This window comes from Orbicella franksi, chromosome 1 (genome assembly GCF_964199315.1).
Source record: "Orbicella franksi chromosome 1, jaOrbFran1.1, whole genome shotgun sequence".
Lineage (NCBI taxonomy): Eukaryota > Metazoa > Cnidaria > Anthozoa > Scleractinia > Merulinidae > Orbicella > Orbicella franksi.
In genome coordinates, this window is record NC_138145.1 from 40,132,642 (window position 1) to 40,155,581 (window position 22,940).

Here is a 22,940-nt window from a genome sequence, read left to right on the forward strand (position 1 = left end):
ATAAGGGCAGATCCGGCATTCTGTTTTTCTATTTAATTTGGTTTCATACTCGTCTAGTTGATGTCACGCAACATGATTTTCGTAAGCAGTCAGACACAGTTTTCTAAAAGAATTGACGATTTCTAAGACTGCTAAATATATGTGAACCACCAGTGAAATAAATCTGGCTAAACTATCGTCAATGCAGATTTTCCTTAGGACTTGGCAAAAACATTGGTTCGTCAATAATCTCGCACAATTCCCCGCACAATAGAAGTTCTAATTTTCCCGCACAATTTGCCTCAAAAATCACACGTTATTTTTTTTTCCTGCACCCTACTAGAAAGCCAGCTAGCTTGGAGGTAAGATATTTAATTCAAGTTACCAAAAGTCTTATCTTTACAAATTTGGAGATCGACATATTTCGCAAGAAACAAATCGCATGTCTTTAATGAGCTACCAGTCCAAAAAGGTTTTCGTATTTAGCTCGTTTTATTGCAATATGATTTTTACTGAAATGTTCTAAACAATAACAACAGTAGCCACATGCAGTCATTGACTGCCTATTTCTTGTCAGTGTTTTCGTAGTTTGAACTCATACCGCGATCGGCTCAGTTGTTATCTCACGAGAACGTTTCGAGTCTGACCTTTGCTTACCTGGCTGGCTTTCAAGCAATATTAATCGTGGACCGACGCTTTCCGAAAACAATCGACATCTTTGTATGCGAGAGGAACGTATTCTCACCAAAACTTTCTTCGCAAAACACCGCGTTCTGTCACGAAGAGCGAGCAATGTCGCCTTTCTCGTACCCAGTTTCCATGGTCTAGGCATGGAACGCCTTGGACCATGACTCCCTTTTGGCGACCAAAACGTTTGCATTTTATGACTCGGGCTTTCCTACAGAAGCCCGAGTAACAAAGTTAACACTGATTTGCACTCAACACTTTTACTGAGTCGCCAGAATGAAAACAAAAAACAATATGGGCCGATAACGGGAAATTTCCCTGTCAACGTAATTAACAGGGAAAAGTTAAGAAGATTGATTTTTCTACCAACGGTTGTTGCAGTCAATCATTTATGCGACTTTATCATTCGCGTGACTTCTAGATAGTGCCCAAAAACTCAAAAAAAAAAGTTACGCGATATTCATTGATGCAAATCACTTCCAGTGTAAATTAAAAGTACTAAACATCGCTTACATATACATCTTATATGTGGATGACACGGTATTAGTCACCAACAGTTTGGAGTTAATAACCTTACCGTGTTCAGTCTCTCGATCCTCGGACGAAATTGAATCAAAAGTGATAGAATCTGAAAAACAAGAGCAAATGCAAATTAGAATTGAAAAATTTTCAATCGTTGTGCTAAACAATCGAGTTTAATCACTATTTCAAAAGTATGTAACATTTTTTACTATCTCCGTTTTATTGTTAAAGACTGACAGTACAGGCCAATGCCTTTCAAACCATATCGCAATGTTGACCATAGTTAATTATTGATTGAAATGATTATGAAGCCCGACAAAGTTCTTCGTTGTATGGTTTTTTTCCCTCATTTTGACCTTAACCATCGCGCAGAATTCTATTGTCTTTCGCGACATATACTTGCAGTGCTCAGTTTTTCAATGCGCGGAATAATAATTACAAATATTAGCTGTCGGAATTCCGACTGCTCTCGTCAATGAATCGGCGGCTGTCAATCAAACGGTCTGATGTGTGATGTAAATCCCAAGGTGTAATAAGCTAACAAAAGCGCTCTAATTTAAAGGCGGCCTGCGCTCTTCACAAACACTTTTGTCAACAAAGTCGTGTGCAGCGACATTCTCACTTTTTTTGTTGACATGTCACACTCGAAATGGTTTGAGCGCGGGAGCCAAAGGTTCTCCCACAAAAAATTCTTTTTCCAAAGCGTTGCCAAATGGAAAGAACGGTGCGCATAAAACTTTCTTCTACTTTATCGTTGTCCTCTTTTACTCGACCGGTCAAAGCAGTTCATCAGACGTAGTCTTTTACTCGATCGGTTCACGTAGTCTGTCGTTGATCGAGGACTTAAAAGACAACACAGGTCTTTATCTATTCGAAAGATGAAGAGGAAAATAAATGACATTTCTGTTTGAAATCCAGAGCCGAACAAAAAAGCAAAGGCACGCAGCGCGTCTTACGCCTGAGTGAGCATTGTTGTCCACTGCATGTGTGAGATAATTATTCAAAATTGGAACCGTTTTAATTGATCAAAACATTTGAAAGGTCCAGGTTCGAGTATTCAGTTATTAGAATCCTCTTTGGAGTAACATGTCAAAGCGTACGAGACAGCTCGGCTTTTACCCATCACTATTTGATGACGTTTATGATCGTGGCCTCAGTTATAAGTACCGACCCAAGCAAAAGCCCGTTGTTATGGGCATTTATGAAGTTGAGCGCATAGTCTCTCAACGAAATCAAGGGGGCAAGGCAGAGTATTTTATTCAGTGGAAGAATTATCCTTTAACTGAAAACAAATGGGAGCCGTCCGAACACTTCTTATGTTGATGAAATTACATGTAAAGTGATGTTAAAACGACGTTCAGAACACTCTGAGATCTTTTTTCAAAATACGATGGTTAAGTGATACATTTTATCACCTCTCAATTTCAATGCCTTATAGCGTCGGCGTGTGTCCTATTGTTTTTGGAGGCGGAGCTTGGCATATATTAATATTCTGCCGGGAAATTCAAAAGAGTTTCGCTCTATTGTTCTTCTAGTCTCCGAGGCGAACGAAGGCTGAAGGATCGTTACGAGTGTTCGAAAGTTGGCAGAACGACCACTTCGAAACATTATTTTCCGTTAAACTTGGCATAAAGCTTCCTTTAACAACATACATTCAAAGTCATATGATAACCGTTAAGAAGGGCACTTTGAAGGAGTAAAATTCTTCCTCCAAATATTTCCTCATATAATATTTTCCCTCAAATGGACCAAATTCAGGAAAAGAAAACGACTAAATCCACTTTTCGTAACATTTCAAAAAATGTCTCCTTTATTCCATCAATGTCTCATCTTAATTAAATTTCGCGCGCACTCTACATTTAAGTCCCGGATATGTCGCGGCATTCTGCGCGATGATTAAAGCGGAGTCCCCCGACTGTCGTCGAGCGTATATATGCCCTTCCGAGCGCACAGCAGGTCAGATTCGTAACCCACTGGGGACTCCTTGACAAGGTTAGGAAATTTAATAGCTAAATACGTCACACAACAATATAGGTGTTACTGGCAAACTAATTTTGCTTTAACCAATATGAATTAAGCAATATTTTCAGACCTGACACAGATTGGCGTCTCGATAACTTATAGCTACTCTAAGGATTTCCGTTCTTCTAACAATAGTAACTCGTCGTCTTAGCAAACCTTTCATAGCTGCCAAAGCTGAGGCCAACGTTTAGCTCTGTGCCATATTTAGTCCGATAAAGTTCTAATAAAACCATCATGAAACACCAAACGTACTTTAAACGGAAGAAAAGAAGATTGTACAAAAAAAAATTATCTATCGAGTTGAAAGGAAAAAGAATTAAAGAATAAAAGCGGATTCCCCCGACTGGCGTCCAGCGTATATATGCCCTTCCAACCGTACAGCAGGTCAGATGCGTAAAATATTGGGCTACCGGGGGACTCCTGAACAAGGTTAAAAAATTTATTAGCTAAATACGTAAAACAACAATGTAGGTGTTACTGGCAAACTAATTTTGCTTTAACCAACATGGATAAAGAAATATTGTCAGACCTGAAACAGATTGGCGCCTCGATAACTTATAGCTGCTCTAAGGATATCCGTTCTTCTAACAAAAGGAACACGCCGTCTTAGCAAACCTTTCAATAGCTGCCAAATTAAAGCTTAGGCCAAAGTTTAGTTCTATGCCACATTAAGTCCGATAAACTTCTAATAAAACCATCATGAAAAATTTTAGATAATATTTCATTTTAATAAAGCCTTTTTTAAGTCGGTTAATAAACTTGTTATAAATCACATGTTTAAAAAGGTTGGTGTTCAATTAGCCTACGAACGCAGACGTATTTCTAGCTGTCGCTTGTCTCCGCCGAAAATAACGTCTGCGAACCCGAACCAGAAAACGATTTCTCTGACGTAGGAATTTTAAGCCAATCACAGTTTAGCTCAAGTAACCCCAGAACTACTGCGCGAGGTATTCGCTGCGAGGAGCACTCGAGTTTCATTTTATCATGGAATCTGATTGGCCAAGGGTTAACAAAAGTCATTACGCCACAGAAATCGTTTCCTGGCTCGGGTTGGAAGACGTTATGTTTCGGCGGAGACGAGCGACAGCCAGAAATACGTCTGCGTTCGCAGGCTAGTGTTCCATTGGCTCTGGTATCTTCAAATTGGTTAGTAGGTAGTTTTTAGGCCTTAAAAAGAATGAAGCCACGACTAGTCAGGCATTTTACGGAAGCTTACAGTGGATACCCTTTATTAAAAAGTATTTTCATATCCAACCTACTTCAACCGGAAAAAAAGAGGATCTGCCGCATTAAGTCCGATAACGTTCTAATAAAACCATCATAAATTATTTTAGACAATATTTTATTTTAATAAAGCCTTTTTCAAGTCGGGTAATAAACTTGTTACAAATCACATGTTTAAAACGCTTGGTGTTTCATTGGCTCTGGTATCTTCATATTGCTTAGTAGGTAGCTTTTTGGGCTTCAAAAGAATGCAGGTATGACTAGTCAGGCATTTTACGGAAGTTTACAGTGGATACCGTTTATTAAAAAGCATTTTCACATCAAACTTACTTTAAACGGAAGAAAACAGGATTGTACAAAAAAATTATCTACTGAGTTAAAAACAAAAAGAATTAAAGAATAAAAGCGAAGTCTCCCGACTGACGTCGAGCGTATATATGCCCTTCCGACCGCACAGCAGGTCAGATGCGTAACATATTGGGCTACCGGGAGACTCCTTGACAAGGTTAGAAAATTTAATGGCTAAATACGTCAAACAACAATATAAGTGTTACTGGTAAACTAATTTTGCTTTAACCAATATGGATTAAGAACTATTTTCAGACCTGAAACAGATTGGCGCCTCCATACCTTATAGCTATTCTAAGGATTTCCGTTCTTCTAACAATAGTAACTCGTCGTCTTAGCACTGACCTTTCATAGCTGCCAAAGCTTAGGCCAAAACTTAGTTCTGTGCCATATTCAATCCAATAAAAATCAAATAAAACATTCATAAAAAATTTTAAATAATTTTTCATTTTATTAAAGCCTTTCTCAAGTCAGTTAGATAAAAGCGCCAAAATTGGATACTTGCGCCGCTGTTGGAAGAGTGCGCAACACTTGGATAAATGCACCTTACCTGATAAAAATGAGGCAGCCTTAAGAAAACGCGGCACACTTGGAAAAATGCACCACACTTAATAAAATGCTGCACACTTGGAAAAATACGCAACACTTAAGAAAATGTGCCACACTTGGATAAATGCGACTCACGTGGATAAATGCACCACACTTAAGAAAATGCGGCACACTTGGAAAAATGCGGCATACCTGGAAACATGCGCCACACTTGGAAAAATGCGCCACACTTAAGAAAATGCGGCAAACTTGAAAAAATGTGCCACAACAAAAAAAAGCACCACACTTAAGAAAATGCGGCACACTTGAAAAAAGAGAGAAAATGCAGTACACTTGAAAATATCCGTCACATTTAAGAAAATGCGGCACACTTAAAGAAATGCGACACACTTAAGAAAGTGCGGCACACTTGGACATATGCGCCAAACTTAAAAAATTGCGGTACACTTGCAAAATTGCGCCACATTTAAGAAAATGCGGCTCACTTGGATAAATGCGCCACACTTAAGAAAATGCGGCACACCTAGAAACATGCGCCACACTTGGAAAAATTCGCCACACTTAAGAGAATGCGGCACACTTGGAAAAATTTGCCACACCAAAAAAAAATGCCGCACACTTCAAAAAAATACGCTACACTTAAGAAAATGCGCCACACTTAAATAAATGCGCCTCACGTGGATAAATGCGCCACACTTAAAAAAAATGCGCCACACTTGAAACAATGTGACACACCTAAAAAAAAATGAGGCACATCTGGAAAAATGCGCCACACTTAGATAAATGTGCCTCAGGTGGATAAATGCGCCACACGTAAGAAAATGCACCACACTTCGAAAAACGCGCCACATTTAAGAAAACACGGCACACTTCGAAATGTGCGCCACACTTAAGAAAATGCGGCAAACTTGGAAAAATGCGCCACACTTAAGAAAATACGGCACACTTAAGAAAATGCGGCACACTTGGAAAAATGCGCCACATTTAAGAAAATGCTGCTCACTTGGATAAATGCCCCACACTTAAGAAAATGCGGCACATTCTGAAAAATGCGCCACACCTGGAAACATGCGCCACACTTGGGAATATGCGCCACACTTAAAAATATCTGGCAAACTTGAAAAAATGCCCCACACTTAAGAAAAATGCGCCACACTTGGATAAATGGGCCTTATGTGGATAAAAACGCCAAACTTAAGAAAATGCGGCACACTTCGAAAAATGCGCCACACTTAAGAAAATGCTGCTCACTTTGATAAATGCCCCAAACTTAAGAAAATGCAGCAAACTTAAAAAAAATGCGGCATACTTGGAAAAATGCACCACACTTAAGAAAATAAAGCACACTTGGAAAAATGCGCCACACTTAAGAAAATCGGGCACACTTGGAAAAATGCCCCTCCCTCGAAAAACTGCGACATACTTAAGAAAATGCGGCACACTTGAAAAACTGCGCCACCCTTAAGAAAACGCGGCTCACTTAGATAATTGCGCCACACTTAAAAAAATGCGCCACACCTGGAAACATGCGCCACACTTAAGAAAATGCGGCACACCTGGAAAAATTTACCACACTTAAAAAACATCTTGGAAACTTGGAAAAATGCGCCACAATTAAGAAAATGCGCCACACTTGGATAAAAACGCCTCACGTGGATCAATGCGCAACACTTAAGAAAATGCGCCACAGTTGGAAAAATGCGGCACACTTAAGAAAATGCGGCACACTTGGAAAAATGCGGCACTCCTAGAAACATGCGCCACACGTCAAAAAATGCTCCATACTAAAGAAAATGCGGCACACTTGGAAATATGCGGCACACCTAGAAACATGCGCCACACTTGAAAAAATGCTCCATACTTCAGAAAATGCGGCACGCTTGGAAAAATGCGCCACACTTAAGAAAATGCAGCACCCTTGGAAAAATGCCCCAAACTTAAGAAAATAAGCCACACTTGGAATAATGCGCCACATTTGAGAAAATGCGGCACACTTAAGAAAATGCGGCACACTTAAGAAAATGCGGCACACTTGGAAATATGCGGCACACCTATAAACATGCGCGACACGTCAAAAAATGCTCCATACTTAAGAAAATGCGGCACACTTACAAAAATGCGGCACACCTAGAAACATGCGCCACGCTTGAAAAAATGCTCCATACTTAAGAAAATGCGGCACACTTAGAAAAATGCGGCACACCTAGAAACATGCGCCACGCTTGAAAAAATGCTCCATACTTAAGAAAATGCGGCACACTTAGAAAAATGCGGCACACCTTGAAACATGCGCCACACTTGAACAAAGGCTCCATACTTAAGAAAATGCGGCACACTTAGAAAAATGCGCCACACCTAGAAACATGCGCCACACTTGAAAAAATGCTCCATACTTAAGAAAATGCGGCACACTTAGAAAAATGCGGCACACCTACAAACATGCGCCACACTTGAAAAAATTCGCCATACTTAAGAAAATGCGGCACACTTAGAAAAATGCGGCACACCTACAAACATGCGCCACGCTTGAAAAAATGCTCCATACTTAAGGAAATGCGGCATACTTGGAAAAATGCGGCACACCTAGAAACATGGGCCACGCTTGAAAAAATGCTCCATACTTAAGGAAATGCGGCATACTTGGAAAAATGCGTCACAGTTAACAAAATGCAGCGCACTTGAAAAAATGTGCCACACTTAAGAAAATGCGGCACACTTGGAAAAATGCCCCAAACTTAAGAAAATAAGCCACACTTGGAAAAATGTGCCACATTTGAGAAAATGCGGAACACTTGAAAAAAATGCGCCAGACTTGGATAAATGCGCCTCACGTGGACAAATGCGCCACGCTTAAGGAAGTGCGGCACACTTGGATAAATGCCCCTCACGTGGATAAATGCGACGAACTTAAAAAAAATGCGCTACACTTGGAGAAATGCGCCACACCTATGCAAATGCGGCACACTTCGATAAACGCGCCAAACTTAAGAAAATGTAGCATACTTGGAAAAATGCGCCACACTTAAGAAAATGCAGCGCACTTGGAAAAATATACCACACTTAAAGAAATGCGGCACACTTTGAAAAATGCGCCAAAAAATGCGCCACACTTGAGAAAATGCGCCACATTTGAGAAAATGCGGCACACTTGGAAAAATGCGCCACACTTTAAGAAAACACGGCACACTTGGAAAAATGCGGCACTTATGGAAACATGCGTCACACTTAAAAAAATGTGGCGCACTTCAAAAAAATGTGCAACACTTAAAAAAATGCGGCACATTTCGAAAAGTGCGCCACATTTAAGAAAATGCCGCACTTTTGGAAAAATGCGCCACGCTTAAAAAAATGCGGCACCCTTGGAGAAAGACGCCATACTTAAGAAAATTCGGCACACTTGGAAAATTGCGACACATCTGAAAACATGCGCCACACTGGGAAAAATGCGCCACACTTAAGAAAATGCGGCACACTTGGAAAAATGCGACACATCTGAAAACATGCGCCACACTGGGAAAAATGCGCCACAATTAAGAAAATGCGGCACACTTGGAAAATGTGCCACACTTAAAAAAATGCGGCACACTTGGATAAATGCGCCTGACGTGGACAAATGTGCCGCACTTAAGAAAATGCGCCACACTTGGAAAATTGCGCCACATTTAAGGAAATGCGGCACATTTGGAAAAATGCGCCACACTAAAGAAAATGCGGCATAGTTGAAAAAATGCGACACACCTGGAAACGTGCGCCACACTTGGTAAAATGCGCCACATTTAAGAAAATGCGGCACACTTGGATAAATGCGCCACACTTAAGAAAATGCGGCACACTCTGAAAAATACGCCACACCTGGAAACATGCGCCACACTTGGAAAAAATGCGCCACACAAAAAATGTGCTACACTTGGATAAATGTGGCACACTTGGAAAAATGCAGCACACTTAGAAAAATGCAAGACACTTGGAAAAATGCGGCTTTCTTGAAAAATGCGGCACACTTGGATAAATGCGCCACACTTGGTTAATAAACTTGTTATAAATCATGTGTTTAAAGTGCTTGGTGTTCCACTGGCTCTGGTATCTTCATATTGGGTCGTAGGTCATTTTTAGCGCTTAAAAAGAATGGAAGCTTAAAGTGTATACCCATTATTAGAAAGGATTTTCACATGAAACCTACTTCAAACGGAAGAAAAGAGGTTTGTACAAAAAAAATTGAGTTGAAAGGAAAAATAAAAAAAAAGAATAAAAGCGGAGTCCCCCGACTGGCGTCGAGCGTATACATGCCCTTTCGACCGCACAGCAGATCAGATGCGTAACCCATTGGGCTACCGGGGGAGTTGTTGAGAAGCTTAGAAAAGTTAAAAGCTAAATACGTCAAACAACAATATAAGTGTCACTGGCAAACTAATTTTGCTTTCACAAATATAAATAAACAAATGTTTTTAGACCTGAAACACATTGGCGTCACGACAACTTATAGCTACACTAAGGATTTCTGTTCTTCTAACAATAGTAACTCGTCGTCTTAGCAAACCTTTTTATAGCTGCCAAAGCTAAGGCCAAAGTTGAGTTGTCTGCCACATTGAGTCCGATAAAGTTCTAATAAAACCATCATTAAAAATTTAAAATAATTTTTTATTTTAAGAAAGCCCTTTTCAAGTCGGTTGAAAAACTCGTTATAAATCACATATTTAAAACACTTGGTGTTCCATTGGCTCTGGTATCTTCATATTGGTCAGTAGGTAATTGTTAGGGCTTAAATAGAATGAAGGCATGACTAGTCAGGCATTTTACGGAAGCGTACAGTGCATAGCCTTTCTTAAAAAGCATTTTCACGTCAAATTACTTTAAACGGAAGAAAAGAGGATTGTACAAAAAAAATATCCATTGAAGTTGAAACGAAAGAGAAAACAAAAAAAAGAATAGAAGCGGAGTCCCCGCCTTGCGTCGAGCGTATATATGCCCTTCCGACCGCACAGCAGGTCAGATGCGTAACCCATTGGGCTACCGGGGGACCCCTTGACAAGCTTAGAAAATTTAATAGCTAAATAGGTGAAACAACAATATAGGTGTTACTTGGAAACTAATTTTTCTTTAACCAATATGGATTAAGAAATATTTTCAGAATAGAATGAAGGCATGACTAGTCAGGCAATTTAAGGAAGCTTACAGTGGATACCCTTTTTTCAAAAGCATTTTTATATCAAACTTACTTTAAACGGAACAAAACAATTAAAAAAAAAAATTGTATCCTAGAGATTCAGATTGAAACGACTGGTCATCGCAAACACGTGGTTTTACTTGAACAATTACTGGACGTTAACAAGAAGTGAACCCAGCAATACGAGCGGAAGATGATCCTGGTACAACTTGCAGCAAGCAAAAAACATCAAAGAGGAAGAAGATTAAGAGCAACGACTGCAACATAAAGCCAAGGAAGTGAAACGTGCGTAAGAGGAGGCAGAAAAATTTATTTAAGGACTATGCGTAGTACAAGAGTCAAACAGCGGAAGAAAGACAGACTGTTCAAAGTTTAATATGTCACGCTATTTTGTTACTGTTTTTTTTTCTAAATAATGAAATTTTATTAACCCGTGCAAATCTTTCATTATTTGAACAGGGTACAATATTTACTATTATCTCATAATTGTGACAATGAAAATAGACAATGTGCAGACTCCAGCAACCAGTGTCCGTAAAGCGGGGTTTACAATATATGAGAGTGACTCGGAACACAGAAAAGTGTCCGTTGTCCGCGTTAGCCGGTGTCCGTATAAAGCGGGTTAATTTTAGAGAAATTATATGAGTTTTTTGCTGGGACAAACGAGACTGTCCGTTATAAGTGGGTGTCCGTAGAGCGGGGTTCCACAGTATAATCAAGGCAAATTACACAAAGCATTTGTACATTGGTCTTTCACTGACACACAAGCCGCTAAATACAGGAGTTGCGCACTATAAAAGAGCTCACCATTCCCAGACACAAAGAGGACGCCATGATGATGATGTCACGAGAGTCCTCGTCGCCGAATAATGACCTCACGATTTTTTTAAAATAAATTCTATTAGTTTCAGTCGCAATGCATTATGGGAAGAAATTCATTCTTCCTCTCACGGATAGCTCAGTTTGTTTTGTTCTTCTAACAGTAGTGGTTCGCCTTAATATAACGTTTCAGGCCATAAGTTGCCCGAGGAAAGCTTCAAAAGCTTATAAGGTTCATTTCTGGGCTGAGCTCAAAAGAATTAAAACAAAACCCTTCAAGGGGCTGTCATGGTTAATCTTCTGTATCCTTAGCCATCCTTGTTCCTTTATGGTTTATCATTGTCTCTTCGGTGTTTTTCTATCTTATTAAATTGTTATTTTCAGATTTTCTACCGTTTTGTGACCAAAATAACTCAAAATACCGTGACTGAGCTCCTTTAAGCCTTTTAAATAGCCTTGCATCAGTTATAGAGTTTTTTTTTTAATCCAGTGATGACTCTTTTTCAAACCAAAAAGAAATTAAGTTCCTATTGTGATGCATACTTTTCAAGGTCTTTTTTAGAACCCAATTTTATTCCATATTTTGAATGCGTACAACATTGGAACTTCACTTAAATCTAGCAAGGAGGTCTCAATGGAGTTAACCATTAGCCGTAAACTGGGCCAAAAATTTGGCTGTTAGAAAAATTTAACCGTTAGCCGCAAGCCTCAAGTCTCAAGTCTCAAGATTTCTTCTTAAGACATTTTGTGTCTTGTCTTGTGGCTTGCATTGGTATTTATAGCCTGCTATATTAGTCTACAATTCTTATAATAATAATAATAATAATAATAATAATAATAATAATACCTTTTTCCATCCCGGAATGGTCGTAAGACTTTGAATATGTCTTACAGTAATCAATATTAAATCGATAACGGTGGAGAGAGGGTACAGTCCGATATGCCGATAATTACTGGGCAAAACATTTGACCGTCGATATCATCATTCCTTTGAACTTTTCTGCCATTAAAAAAGCAACTTTAGCCAAATGAATTCGTGATGTCCTTCAGTTTGCTGGGAATACTCATTGAAAGGTTCTTTTTAGATTTTTAACTGATTTTTCTCATCGCTTTTCGAGATAAAAAGTTACTTAATACCTTTAGAAAACAAAACAAAACAAAAAGCAGTATACATTACTAGTTCTTTTACAATTACCTTGCTTCCCGAGTCAACTGACAAATTTTTCAATGGTAGTTACACCAACAAGCCGGTACCGTTTTTTATCTAGCTGCTTTTCCACTGGAAAGTAACAAAGGAAATCTCTCAGAAGAGAACAGGATCATCAACGGCAGGCTTTCCAGAACACGACGCACCAGTGAAAATGTTTTAAGCATTCTGTCAAGCAGGTTCAGGGTATTTTCTACCGTTATGTGTGTAAAGCCAGAGGATGCTGTCAAAATTGTCCTCTATGCAATAGCTCTGAACAACTTCGTGAGATAAAGAGTTCAAGAGAAGTAATTCGTTATGTCCTTCACTGAACTGGAGATCATCATTGAAAGGTTCTTATTTTGACGGTCATTAGATTGCTAACGACTTTCGTTCAACAGAAGCGCAGCAACAAACGGAATGCTTGAAACTTTTTCATACCCAATGGCGAGGGAAAAGGAAAATTTATACCAGTTTAAACATTGAACGTGCATGTTAAACAACGAACGTAAAGCAACAATGTGATTTGCAATGTAAATATATAATTTTTTTCCAAACACGCGTGTGGTTCTCAAAGAGATCATTTGATTGTTTCGTTCTTTACTGTATTTAGTTCGCAACACCTTATTACAATTCAGCCCTAGGAGAATGCCATTCCTTTGATCTTATATATGGTGAATGGTCATATTAAAAAGGACGCGCAGAAAGTCATTGGTGACGAAGTTGGCAAATTCATTTATCCCTACTGTGTTGTCAAGAATTGTGGACTACAAAACGTTTTTATCCTCCGTTTACTACCTAGTTGATGTCACCATCGTGTGTTAGTTTACAAAGCTATAACGAAAACATGCAGCTGTACAAACTAAATTTTGAGCTCGTTAATTCTATCAGTCAATCAATCAATCAATCAATCAGCTAGTTATTAAGTTAAGTAAGTAAGAACTTTATTTAAGGGTCAATTTTATTTAGCCCACGTGGGCTAACTGGGGACACTGTATTAACTCTACCCAAATATTTTCATTAATAGCATTATAAGATTCTCTTAAAAAAAATTTAAAATTGAAAGATTAGCAAACAAAGAAAGGATATAAAAGCGTATATGTTGTCCTAAAAAACACCTGAATTATGTTATATCAATTAAAGTTTAATATTCTAAAATTCTATATTAATGTACATTTAAAAGTCTAAAAAAATTCGTCCTTTCTTCTTAATGGATGGGCGAGGTCTCTTATTTCGGGCAAAAAATTTAATGGCCGCACAGGTTGCAGCAATTGCTGTTGTTACTTAGATAACCCGTGTAATCAGTGTATCAATCAATCAATCAATCAACCAACCAACCAATCAATCAATCAATCAACCAACCAACCAACCAACCAATCAATCAATCAATCAATCAATCAATCGATCGATCCATCGATCCATCAATCAATCAAGCAATCGAGCAAGCAAGCAATCAATCAATCAATCAATCAATCAATCAATCAGTGATGTTCATTACGTTCTGCTGAATGTAACCTTAGTTCAGCTGAATTCACATTTAAACAAAAGAATGTACTGTCTTAGCGATACCAGCGTTATCAACAAAGCTTCATATGTAGTGTACAATGGGTTTCGGTGGTTTTTGCCAGCGGACTTCACTGGTTCTTTTCTTTGCCTCGGTTTTCTTTGGTGGATTCAGGATGACGTCACAACCTTCTTTTGCTTTATCGTTGACGCAAGCCACATACTCTGTCACGTGATCGGATAAGTAAGCATGTGGCGAGGATCCCTGGGCAAGAACCTAAAGAACATGAACAGTGAATTTAGCTTCCAAATTAAAACTAATAACACTGCCGCCTCTTCTGCTAAGATTTTCCTCTATTCAAACCCTCTGGGCCTTGGATTTCGTTTGCCTCACAAGGCTTGATACATAGGATTGCAGTGAGTGTTTTTGTTGTATAAATGAGCTCCACACATCTTTACACTACATTGAAATTACGCCCTACGACCCATCTCCGTACCCCAGCACTCTTTCCCTATTTTCTCCGTTTTGGACCCCATTCGTAGCTACAGTGTATGTTGCACATCTATGACATGAACTTAGTTGACCGGCAAACAAGCTTTCTGATCTGTTTATCCCTCTCTCTTCCTTTGAAAAGTCTCAAAAAGAGAGTGCAAGTAAGAGCAAACGCACCTGATAGTGAAAGTCTCTTAGACTGAAATCTTTGCCCAGAGCTCCCTTAGAATAGCTTCTGGATTTCTTTATCTCTAGCTGACCAATCGTGTAAGCGGTCGCTTGTCCGGGGTCGCTCTGCTACCAAGTCACCTGACGAGGGTATAAAAGAACATTGCTCGGATATGTTCAAAAATTGCTTAACAACAGATGTGAAGAGGACAACATATAAACCAAAGTAAACTGAATGAATTGATTTTAGTGAGAAATGAAATGATTTCACACATCCTGGCAGGTTAATTTAGGCTCCACTGGGATTTGAACTTATTCTTAATCAAGCTCCCTGCTGGGTCAATACGTTCTGACCTATCTTAACGTCCAGCTAATTAGAATAATTCAACATACTCAGCTATGTCGAGAGGTACTGGATCTGGTATTTTTGTTCAACTTCTCAGTAATCCGTTGATCAGCCTTACGTCATGTCTAGTTGAAATATTTATTGTTTATTGCTGTTTTGTAGAAACTGTATGGTCTGTAGAAAGTGTTTAGTATGAAGAAACGAAACTATCTTAGGGATAATTAACTGCGATCTTAAATCAGTATTCACGTAGATATACAGGGATGGCGGAACGTATTTTGAATTGGGCCGGGGGGGGGGGGAGGGCTTACAAGCTCTGCGCTAACTTGTAGGGTGTCTGGAGATGTTTGTAAAATTATCATTTTATGTATTTTTTGCTTGGAAATGGGGGGAGTTAACCCCCCTGTGCCCCCTCCCAGCTCCGCCGTCCCTGATATATAGAGTTTCTCCCGAGCATAAAACCACAAGAAATATAACCCCCTCTCCTTCACTTCTCGCTGCGAGTCGTTGATTGTACTTTTAGTAAAGAATTGTGAATTGCTGGGCCATTTTTTTTTAACTCTCGCGGGCTACAAATGAATATCAGGGGTTCAAGTGTAATGCTCACTTGATAGAAAAGTGGAAATTTGTTGCTGTCAGTATAGACTTAGAGCTATTTTCTCACCTCCTTCTGGGCAAGGTCTGTATCGTCCCACGCGTATTTACTAAAGTAATCCAGGGCCGTGTCTCTTGTGAAACAAAAATAGTGCAAACAAGTGTCCAAGATCAATCGAAGAGCTCGCCATACCTACATTAACAAGAGTGGAGATAACTACAAGGAAAAGAGTCGTTTTTGGAACAAAATAAGAGATAACTGCCACCACAATTACGTTCTTAAAGGAACTCAGTCACAGTAGTTTAAGTTATTTTGGCCACGTACGAAATTACTTTTAAATTGAAGGGAACCTGAAAGTAGTAGTTGACTAAGATGGAAAAACACTAGAGGGATAATAATAAACTATAAAGAAACAAGGACCGTTAAGGATGGAGAAGATTGACATGGATTACAAACGACGAACTTGAAAAATTTAAGCTAAGCGTTTCAGGATGCGCAAAACGTGACGTAGCTTCTTTAAGAGTGATGGTGTTGCAATAGAACAAAACAATAATTAAGGGAATTAAAACATAAAAACATCTGCCATTGAGTTCACGAGGCATGATATATGGCGTCACTTTGCATAACCACATAAGTTGCCTCTTTCTGTAGAAAGCTATCCAGATATATTCTTATATTGTTAAATAATCTTAGCAGTTTCGTTGCGTGTTCGCGTTTGATACAACAAGCTGGTACAATTTGATGGATGATCTTCAGTAAATTTTTGATGACGGCGGAAAACTACTCTTACAATCATTATGTAACGTAACGTAACAAAACATAACGTAACGTAATATAGCATAGCGTAAAGTAACGTAACGTAACATGACACACATGCAACATCTAGCAAGATGAGTAACCAATAAAGAACCAGTAGAACCGACCTAAAAGTTAATGATGTGTTACTCTAAAATGATAAACTAAAATTTGAGCCTGAGAGCCCTTTTAAATGCCAAAGAGTAGGTTGTTTCCAAAATGCTTCAGAATTAGCCCTTCTTCAGTAGATGAAAAATGAGTAAACAATAGCTTTGATTGGCGCACTCTCTCCTTACCTGCCACTTCAGCATTCCAAACTTCTGCATGGGTTTATACTTGTAAGTGTCTGTATCTTCAGCTATGAGCGGATTGTCAGTATATAGAGCCCAATCTTCTGTAAACGCCGTGTAATAGGTGACGCTGTCAAGCCAACTAATCACACCGCCGCAGTTGTCACGGAAATGTTCTGTGTTACCTTGAACGTTAGGAATAACTATGAGAACGAGTTTTCTATGAGCAAGGAATCGACGAGGAACAGTTTCGTTGAGCACCAAATCCAGGCAGGTTTAGTACAATAACTTGACAGGAACACAGAACTAGCACGAGCCTTGCTGATGTAATGATAGCGCGAGCAAAGAGAATCTACATTTTGATGATCAAAATGAATGATTTTTTTTGTCGCGGTGTTTTCAAAAAGAAATATAAAACATGCTCTCCGAGTTTCTATCGAGTTATAGGGGCTTGTGTTTCCACAGCATTTCTCGTTCTCCCAAATTTCCTCATGTGTTTCGATAACTGGGTGTTGCTCATTGTTGTAGAGCAGTTTTCATAGCAAAACTGAAGTAATCATTATGGCCAATTAAAAATTTCACAGACAATCCAGTAAACCAATCAGAACTCAAAGCAATACATGTAGCCAATGCAAAGCGCGGGAAAACGTGTGGAAGCGAGTAATGATTGGTTACTTCTGATTAGATGACAAAGTGGCACGTGTTTTTTAAGTCCATTGCTTAGCGTCACAGTTATGCGCAACCAAACCAAATGCGAATGGCTTTCGATACTCAAATGAAAACCGCTCTATATATTTTTCAGTCAAAAAGTTTTGGAATAGTTTTCCTTTCGTTACGAGAAACGTTAACCTGCGGGCTGTTGGGTTTTATTAGCGAGTTGACCTCACTAAAAGAACCAATAAGCTTCGCAACTTTTTGGCTTCATCAACGATCACCTCATAGAAATCGAGAGCGAAAAATCTAAATGTTATTTAGCGAACAGTAGTTGAGGTGTGTTGCACATCCGCGAACAATTAAACCGCTTTCAACCTCTTTTGGTGAGTGAACAGTGAGTTACACTACTGCGACTCGTTGACTGTGTGTAACTGCCGTTAAATTTTAAAAATAAAATAACCCTTTCGATATAGGAACTTATAATGTTACTTCTCAAACTCATTAATAATTCATCAAGTTAAAACAAGGAAAATAAAAACCGTGAGGTAGGTTTGGATACCCGGTCTTAGTTAGCATAGATTTTGATGATTTTACTTGTCTGTTTACTCCTTAGTTTTCGTTTCGATTTAGAAGATATATCAAACTCTCTAGACAGTGTTTCATCGGCTATCCAAACACCTCGAATTTCGTCAAAAATACTACGCTGTGCGTCGTATTTTCAACTCTATTCTCGGTGTTTGGATATCCCGATGAAACACCGTCTCTCCTGTTTGATGTATTACATAAAATGTTATAATAAAAAGTAGGTGCTTGTTGTAGATAACTCTGCCGTTGAATTCTTGTATCTCTTAAATGTACTGAGGTGGCAAGAAATTTCAGATACATAAAATGTAATCTGCTTCCCACAGTGAATCTGCAAGATACAACTACTTATGTAACACTTTTGAATGGTACACCGTGGAATATCCCACGAGTCAATTGCATTCTCTCGATATACACACGTGTCTTTAGGCGACTGTGAATACCAAAAAAAAAATGAGACACGTGGGATATATCGATATTCCATGGTATACCACGAGAGAGCGTTGCATAACTATTTTATACAATGCCATAGAAAATACAGTGGCCAGCGCAATCAATACCACATAAAACGCAGCGCACGATGGAAAGGTTGGATGTAATACTGTCGAATATACAAAGGCTTTCCTGTATTCTGATTGGCTGTATTTTCTATGGTATGGTATAAAGGGTAATACTTAATTGCCTTGGTAGAAAATTATTTAATAAACTAAGTCTAGTAAAACGCTAACCTGTGTATGGTGTCCAGGCCTCGCCTCATCAGCGTTGACGCTCCATTCAGAGAATCTGCGACCTAAATTTCCCAGGAAAAATGGAAGGTTGTATTTTGCACTTCGTGTGCAATCTGCGCCAGCACTTTGGTAGCTTTGAACTCCACTCGATGGGTTCAGGTTAGGCTGCATATCAACTGGACAGACGGGTGTGGTAGCTTTATCTCCAGTAAAGTGGAACAGTGGAATAGTCTTGGGTATCTGACGTCACAAGCGGAAACAACAAAAGAGATTTTTTTTTCTGTATTCACAGAATTTTAAAAAAAGCACGCTTGGAATAATTTCGCCTTGACCAATGCATACTTTTGTTAATCAAGCTTTTAAATTTCAAAGTGTTAAATGACAATTCGCTTTAGAAACGTCTGATCTCGCAGTCCTTTGCGGGACGGTTACTAGGGACAAGACTGTGAGATCGTTTCCAAAGTGGCTCATCTCACATACACGGAAGATCGTGAATTTATTATATGTGTCAGTCACTACATCAAGTGGTTTTTACGATTTGATCAAAGCTATTCTTCCTCTTGTCAATTTTAACAGGATTTCATATTGAGCCACAAAATTTCGAGGAAAGGGATGACATATTACGTAGGTTTTTGGTTGAATTCTGGATGAGCTTAATTTCGAGGCGGGATACGAAATGAAACTTCTTCGTCAAAGCATGATATGCGCTGCGCAAGCAGGATACCCACGCTTTTAAAATTAATGGCGATATACGAAATAAAAAAATATAGCAAATTGCAATTTTTTAGTAGGGGTATTAATTGGTCCCATTCAGTTTAAAAGTACTTGCAAAATTTAGCCTTTGCTCGAATTGCTCGCAAAAATTAGATGAGTGCTCCTTGCTCGTGCTCGAAAATGTTTTACAGCTGTTCGCATGCTCGGATTCTTGTTCAGATTCTCTGTCGTGTAGCGGAAGCATAATTTGCATCTTGGAACCAAAATTGACGCTGGAAACAATGTTTCTAGTTTTGTGAAAGTGGGAAACGTTGGGAAGACATGCGCGTGATATAAATGCGTCTGGAAACATTCATTCTGGAAACATGCTTCCTCGTTTAATCATAAAAATTACAATTTCCTCGATTGTGATTGGTTTAAACAATTCCTATTTTCCACTAATTTACTTGCCAAGTTGTTATCGGACCGTTTGTTATTAGACAGTTTGTTATTTAACAGTTCAATAAGCCAATCACATTCAAAGTTGTAGTTACGTGCATGCGTGGGTGCGCGCGCTTGCTTTTATGTTTTTGGCGCCTAATTACCGGTAGGAGGTGCCGTGACCTTAGAATGTTACATCTCCATTGTAGGTATTTTAATGCAAATTTTCCCTTTCTTTCATATCTTGGCTATTCTTCTATTCTGGGAAATTGTAATTTTTATGATTAATTGGTAATAAGACATCGTGTTGTCCAATTCGGTCGGTAATCATAAACGCGATGAACAAATCCGACTCCCGCTGCACGGTCGTCCGATTTTGTTATCACTCTTATGATAACAGACCGAGTTAGACTCCACTCAGTCCTATTACCATACCACGCGCGCAAGAATTTTTAACGAAAGGCACCCGCAAAAGTAGAAAGTAACTTAGAGACATGAGGACATAAGGAATATTACTATTACTAATCCACCCTCAGAGCTTGTAAGATCTGTATAGCTGCCATTGGCTAGACCCTAGAAGCCTCCGAATGAATTTTCATTGCGTTGAATCTTTTTCAGTCAATCAGCTTGAAACCGGTTTGCCGATCATGGAATCCGCAACTCGAAATGCGTGTTGGATTACTTGGTGCAAAATGTTTCCTTCTAATAAAGGAGAGATTCCGGCTAGCGCAAAATTTACGAAGTGCTCGTTGCATTCGCCATTTGTAGTTTCTAAAGTGCTCGCAAAACTAAACGCACTGCTCGCATGCTCGCAGACCCTGATTCGAACTTGAAATTAAGCATTGTTATAACAGTCCTACCTAATTCCTATTGAGCCATCATAAACAAAATCTTTATGTACGCACGGCCGTGCTCAATAAAATGACGTGTGCAGTTTCATTTCAGCTGAAGCATTTGGAGGAATTGTGCGACAGCAAAAACATTTGATGGATCATAATTTACGATAACCAAGTTCAGCCTCTTTATCAAAACGAGGCCTGGTTCACAACCAGTCATATGAAAATGAGTTTACTTTGCATGTGAATGAAATCTCATTTTCATATGAAAGGATGGGCATCAAGACTCGCTTTAAGAAAGAGGCTAAAGGTAATTCGGAGATGGCTACATTATTGCTTTATCATTCGATCGCCAAGTTTGTTCTCATATTTAAGTCAATTTCTGGCAGCTCACCGAAGCGATCTGCCAGTTTTTCACCCGAGAGCCCGGTTACAATTACGCATAAGTAAAATATTTTTTGCAGCAAAACACATTTAGACGGTATTACACATGAGCAGACCATTATTTGTAGGCAGTAATTTGCAGGTCACGTGGTGGGCTTTCGGCGAATGGAAAGGAAGAAGAAATGCATGGAATAATAATAAATGTAGTTTGCATGATTTAAGAGATGACATTCTTCATCATTTCTATCGTGACAAAACCACGACATCATGGAACCAAACAGTTAATCCTTGCTTTTTGATTCAATGAATTGTCCAGAGAAATAGAAGTAAGAAGTGTTGCAACATGTAATGGCTTTTCAAAGAATTGCCTAAACTCAGTAATTGTTAATGAAGTAACATGGGGAATCCAAACTGACAGGAGGCACACCAGTTGGCTATTTACAAGCGCGGCCAAGAAGTTGAATATGGGACTAGCAAAAAATACACCAATGAATGTTTCTTCTTCTCAGCGGTTACTGATGTATTTACCTCGAAGCGCGCTTTGGAAGCCTGGGTAGGGATAAATGGAAGGCGCGCGGTGCATGACGTGCCCTCCTTTCTATGATCCCCTCCAGAGCCTCTAAAGGAGTGAACTAGTTATTTGTCATCTGGTTTCGAGTCCTAAAACATCAAGTTATGATTAAAACTTATCAAGGTCTTACTTTCGCTTTGCTGAAAGTCTCTTTCATTGCCCTGAACTTTTCTGATTTGACCGTCGGTAAAAGCCAAAATTAAAGAACAACACTAAAAAGAGAAAATGCCTCGTAAATCTAGAAAAAAATTCAATTGATATTATATGCACGTCTTTTAATCAGTTCAAAGGACCTCTGTACAACGCCTGTATTTGCTAGCGAGACATGAATACTGAAAACACTCGCATTAGCTACTTTATTTACAACTCTATTTAGTTGCGTATTATTTATTAAGTTATTCCTTATCACCTAGTCGACTAACTTACTACTTAACCGATTTCACTGGTTTGGTTGCCAACTCGAAAGCGTCTGCTTCCTTGACCACTACAGACTTCTTTTTGTTTTGTTTGTTTTTCTGTTTGTTTGTTATTTAATACGACTAATTATTGTAATTGAAACAATTGTGAGAACCTGAACTTTCACTTGAAGCTACTTAAACACTAAAAAATGAAGTCAAAGCTCTGTGCTCTGGTCGCACGGTGCATCTTAGTCAATGATACTTCGAGAAAAATAATTGGTTTCCCTAGCTATCATCAACTGTCATTTACATGATCAACCGGCGCGAGGAAGTTTGCGATAATTATAATGAAATATAGCATATTTTAAGCTCACTCTAGCTTCTACTGCCATGCTTTTGCCGCGTAAATCATTAAGAGATGGTCCTAGGTAAACTCAGAGCCTTTGTATATGGAAAAACATTGTTTGGTAGTTTCTGAATAGCAGAGAACCGTTTACATGAGAAATCTTGGGTGACCCTGGGTAGAGAACAAGTTGCTTTGAAGGCAAGGGGCTTGCAGACACCACCCCTACCTGGGATACATTGGGACTTAAAGAGCACGAGCAAACTCGACATCTGGGGGGCCTGAGTTTTTGACATAACCAGTAAAGAATAGGAGGGGGAGGGGTAACCCTCCTGAGGAGAAACTATATCTTGAGTACTTGCGTCTGACTACGGACTACTCACTGATCATCTACTACTACGTTCGTTTCTCATTAACCAGTCTTGTCGCGGAGTTATTCCTGGCAAAAATTAAATCGTCTCTTTAATTCAAACTGTGCATATATTCAGGGAAAAGCTGGGCGGCATCTTGAATTTCAATGTCAGACCCTGGGTATGACGCTGGTGCAAAGCAAGCCTCCAAAAGTAGAAACGTAAAGAATGATTGTATCTCTGACTGAGATATGCTCGCCAAATAAAACG

General features: G+C 39.1%; 2 pseudogenes across 1 annotated transcript in view; both read right to left on the bottom strand.

Annotated features, from left to right (window-relative positions):
• Positions 1-22,940, bottom strand: part of LOC145480897 (uncharacterized) — a 250,346-nt pseudogene that overhangs the window by 221,688 nt on the left and 5,718 nt on the right. The window lies entirely within an intron of this gene.
• On the bottom strand, positions 14,089-19,621 carry LOC145464447 (uncharacterized; annotated as a pseudogene).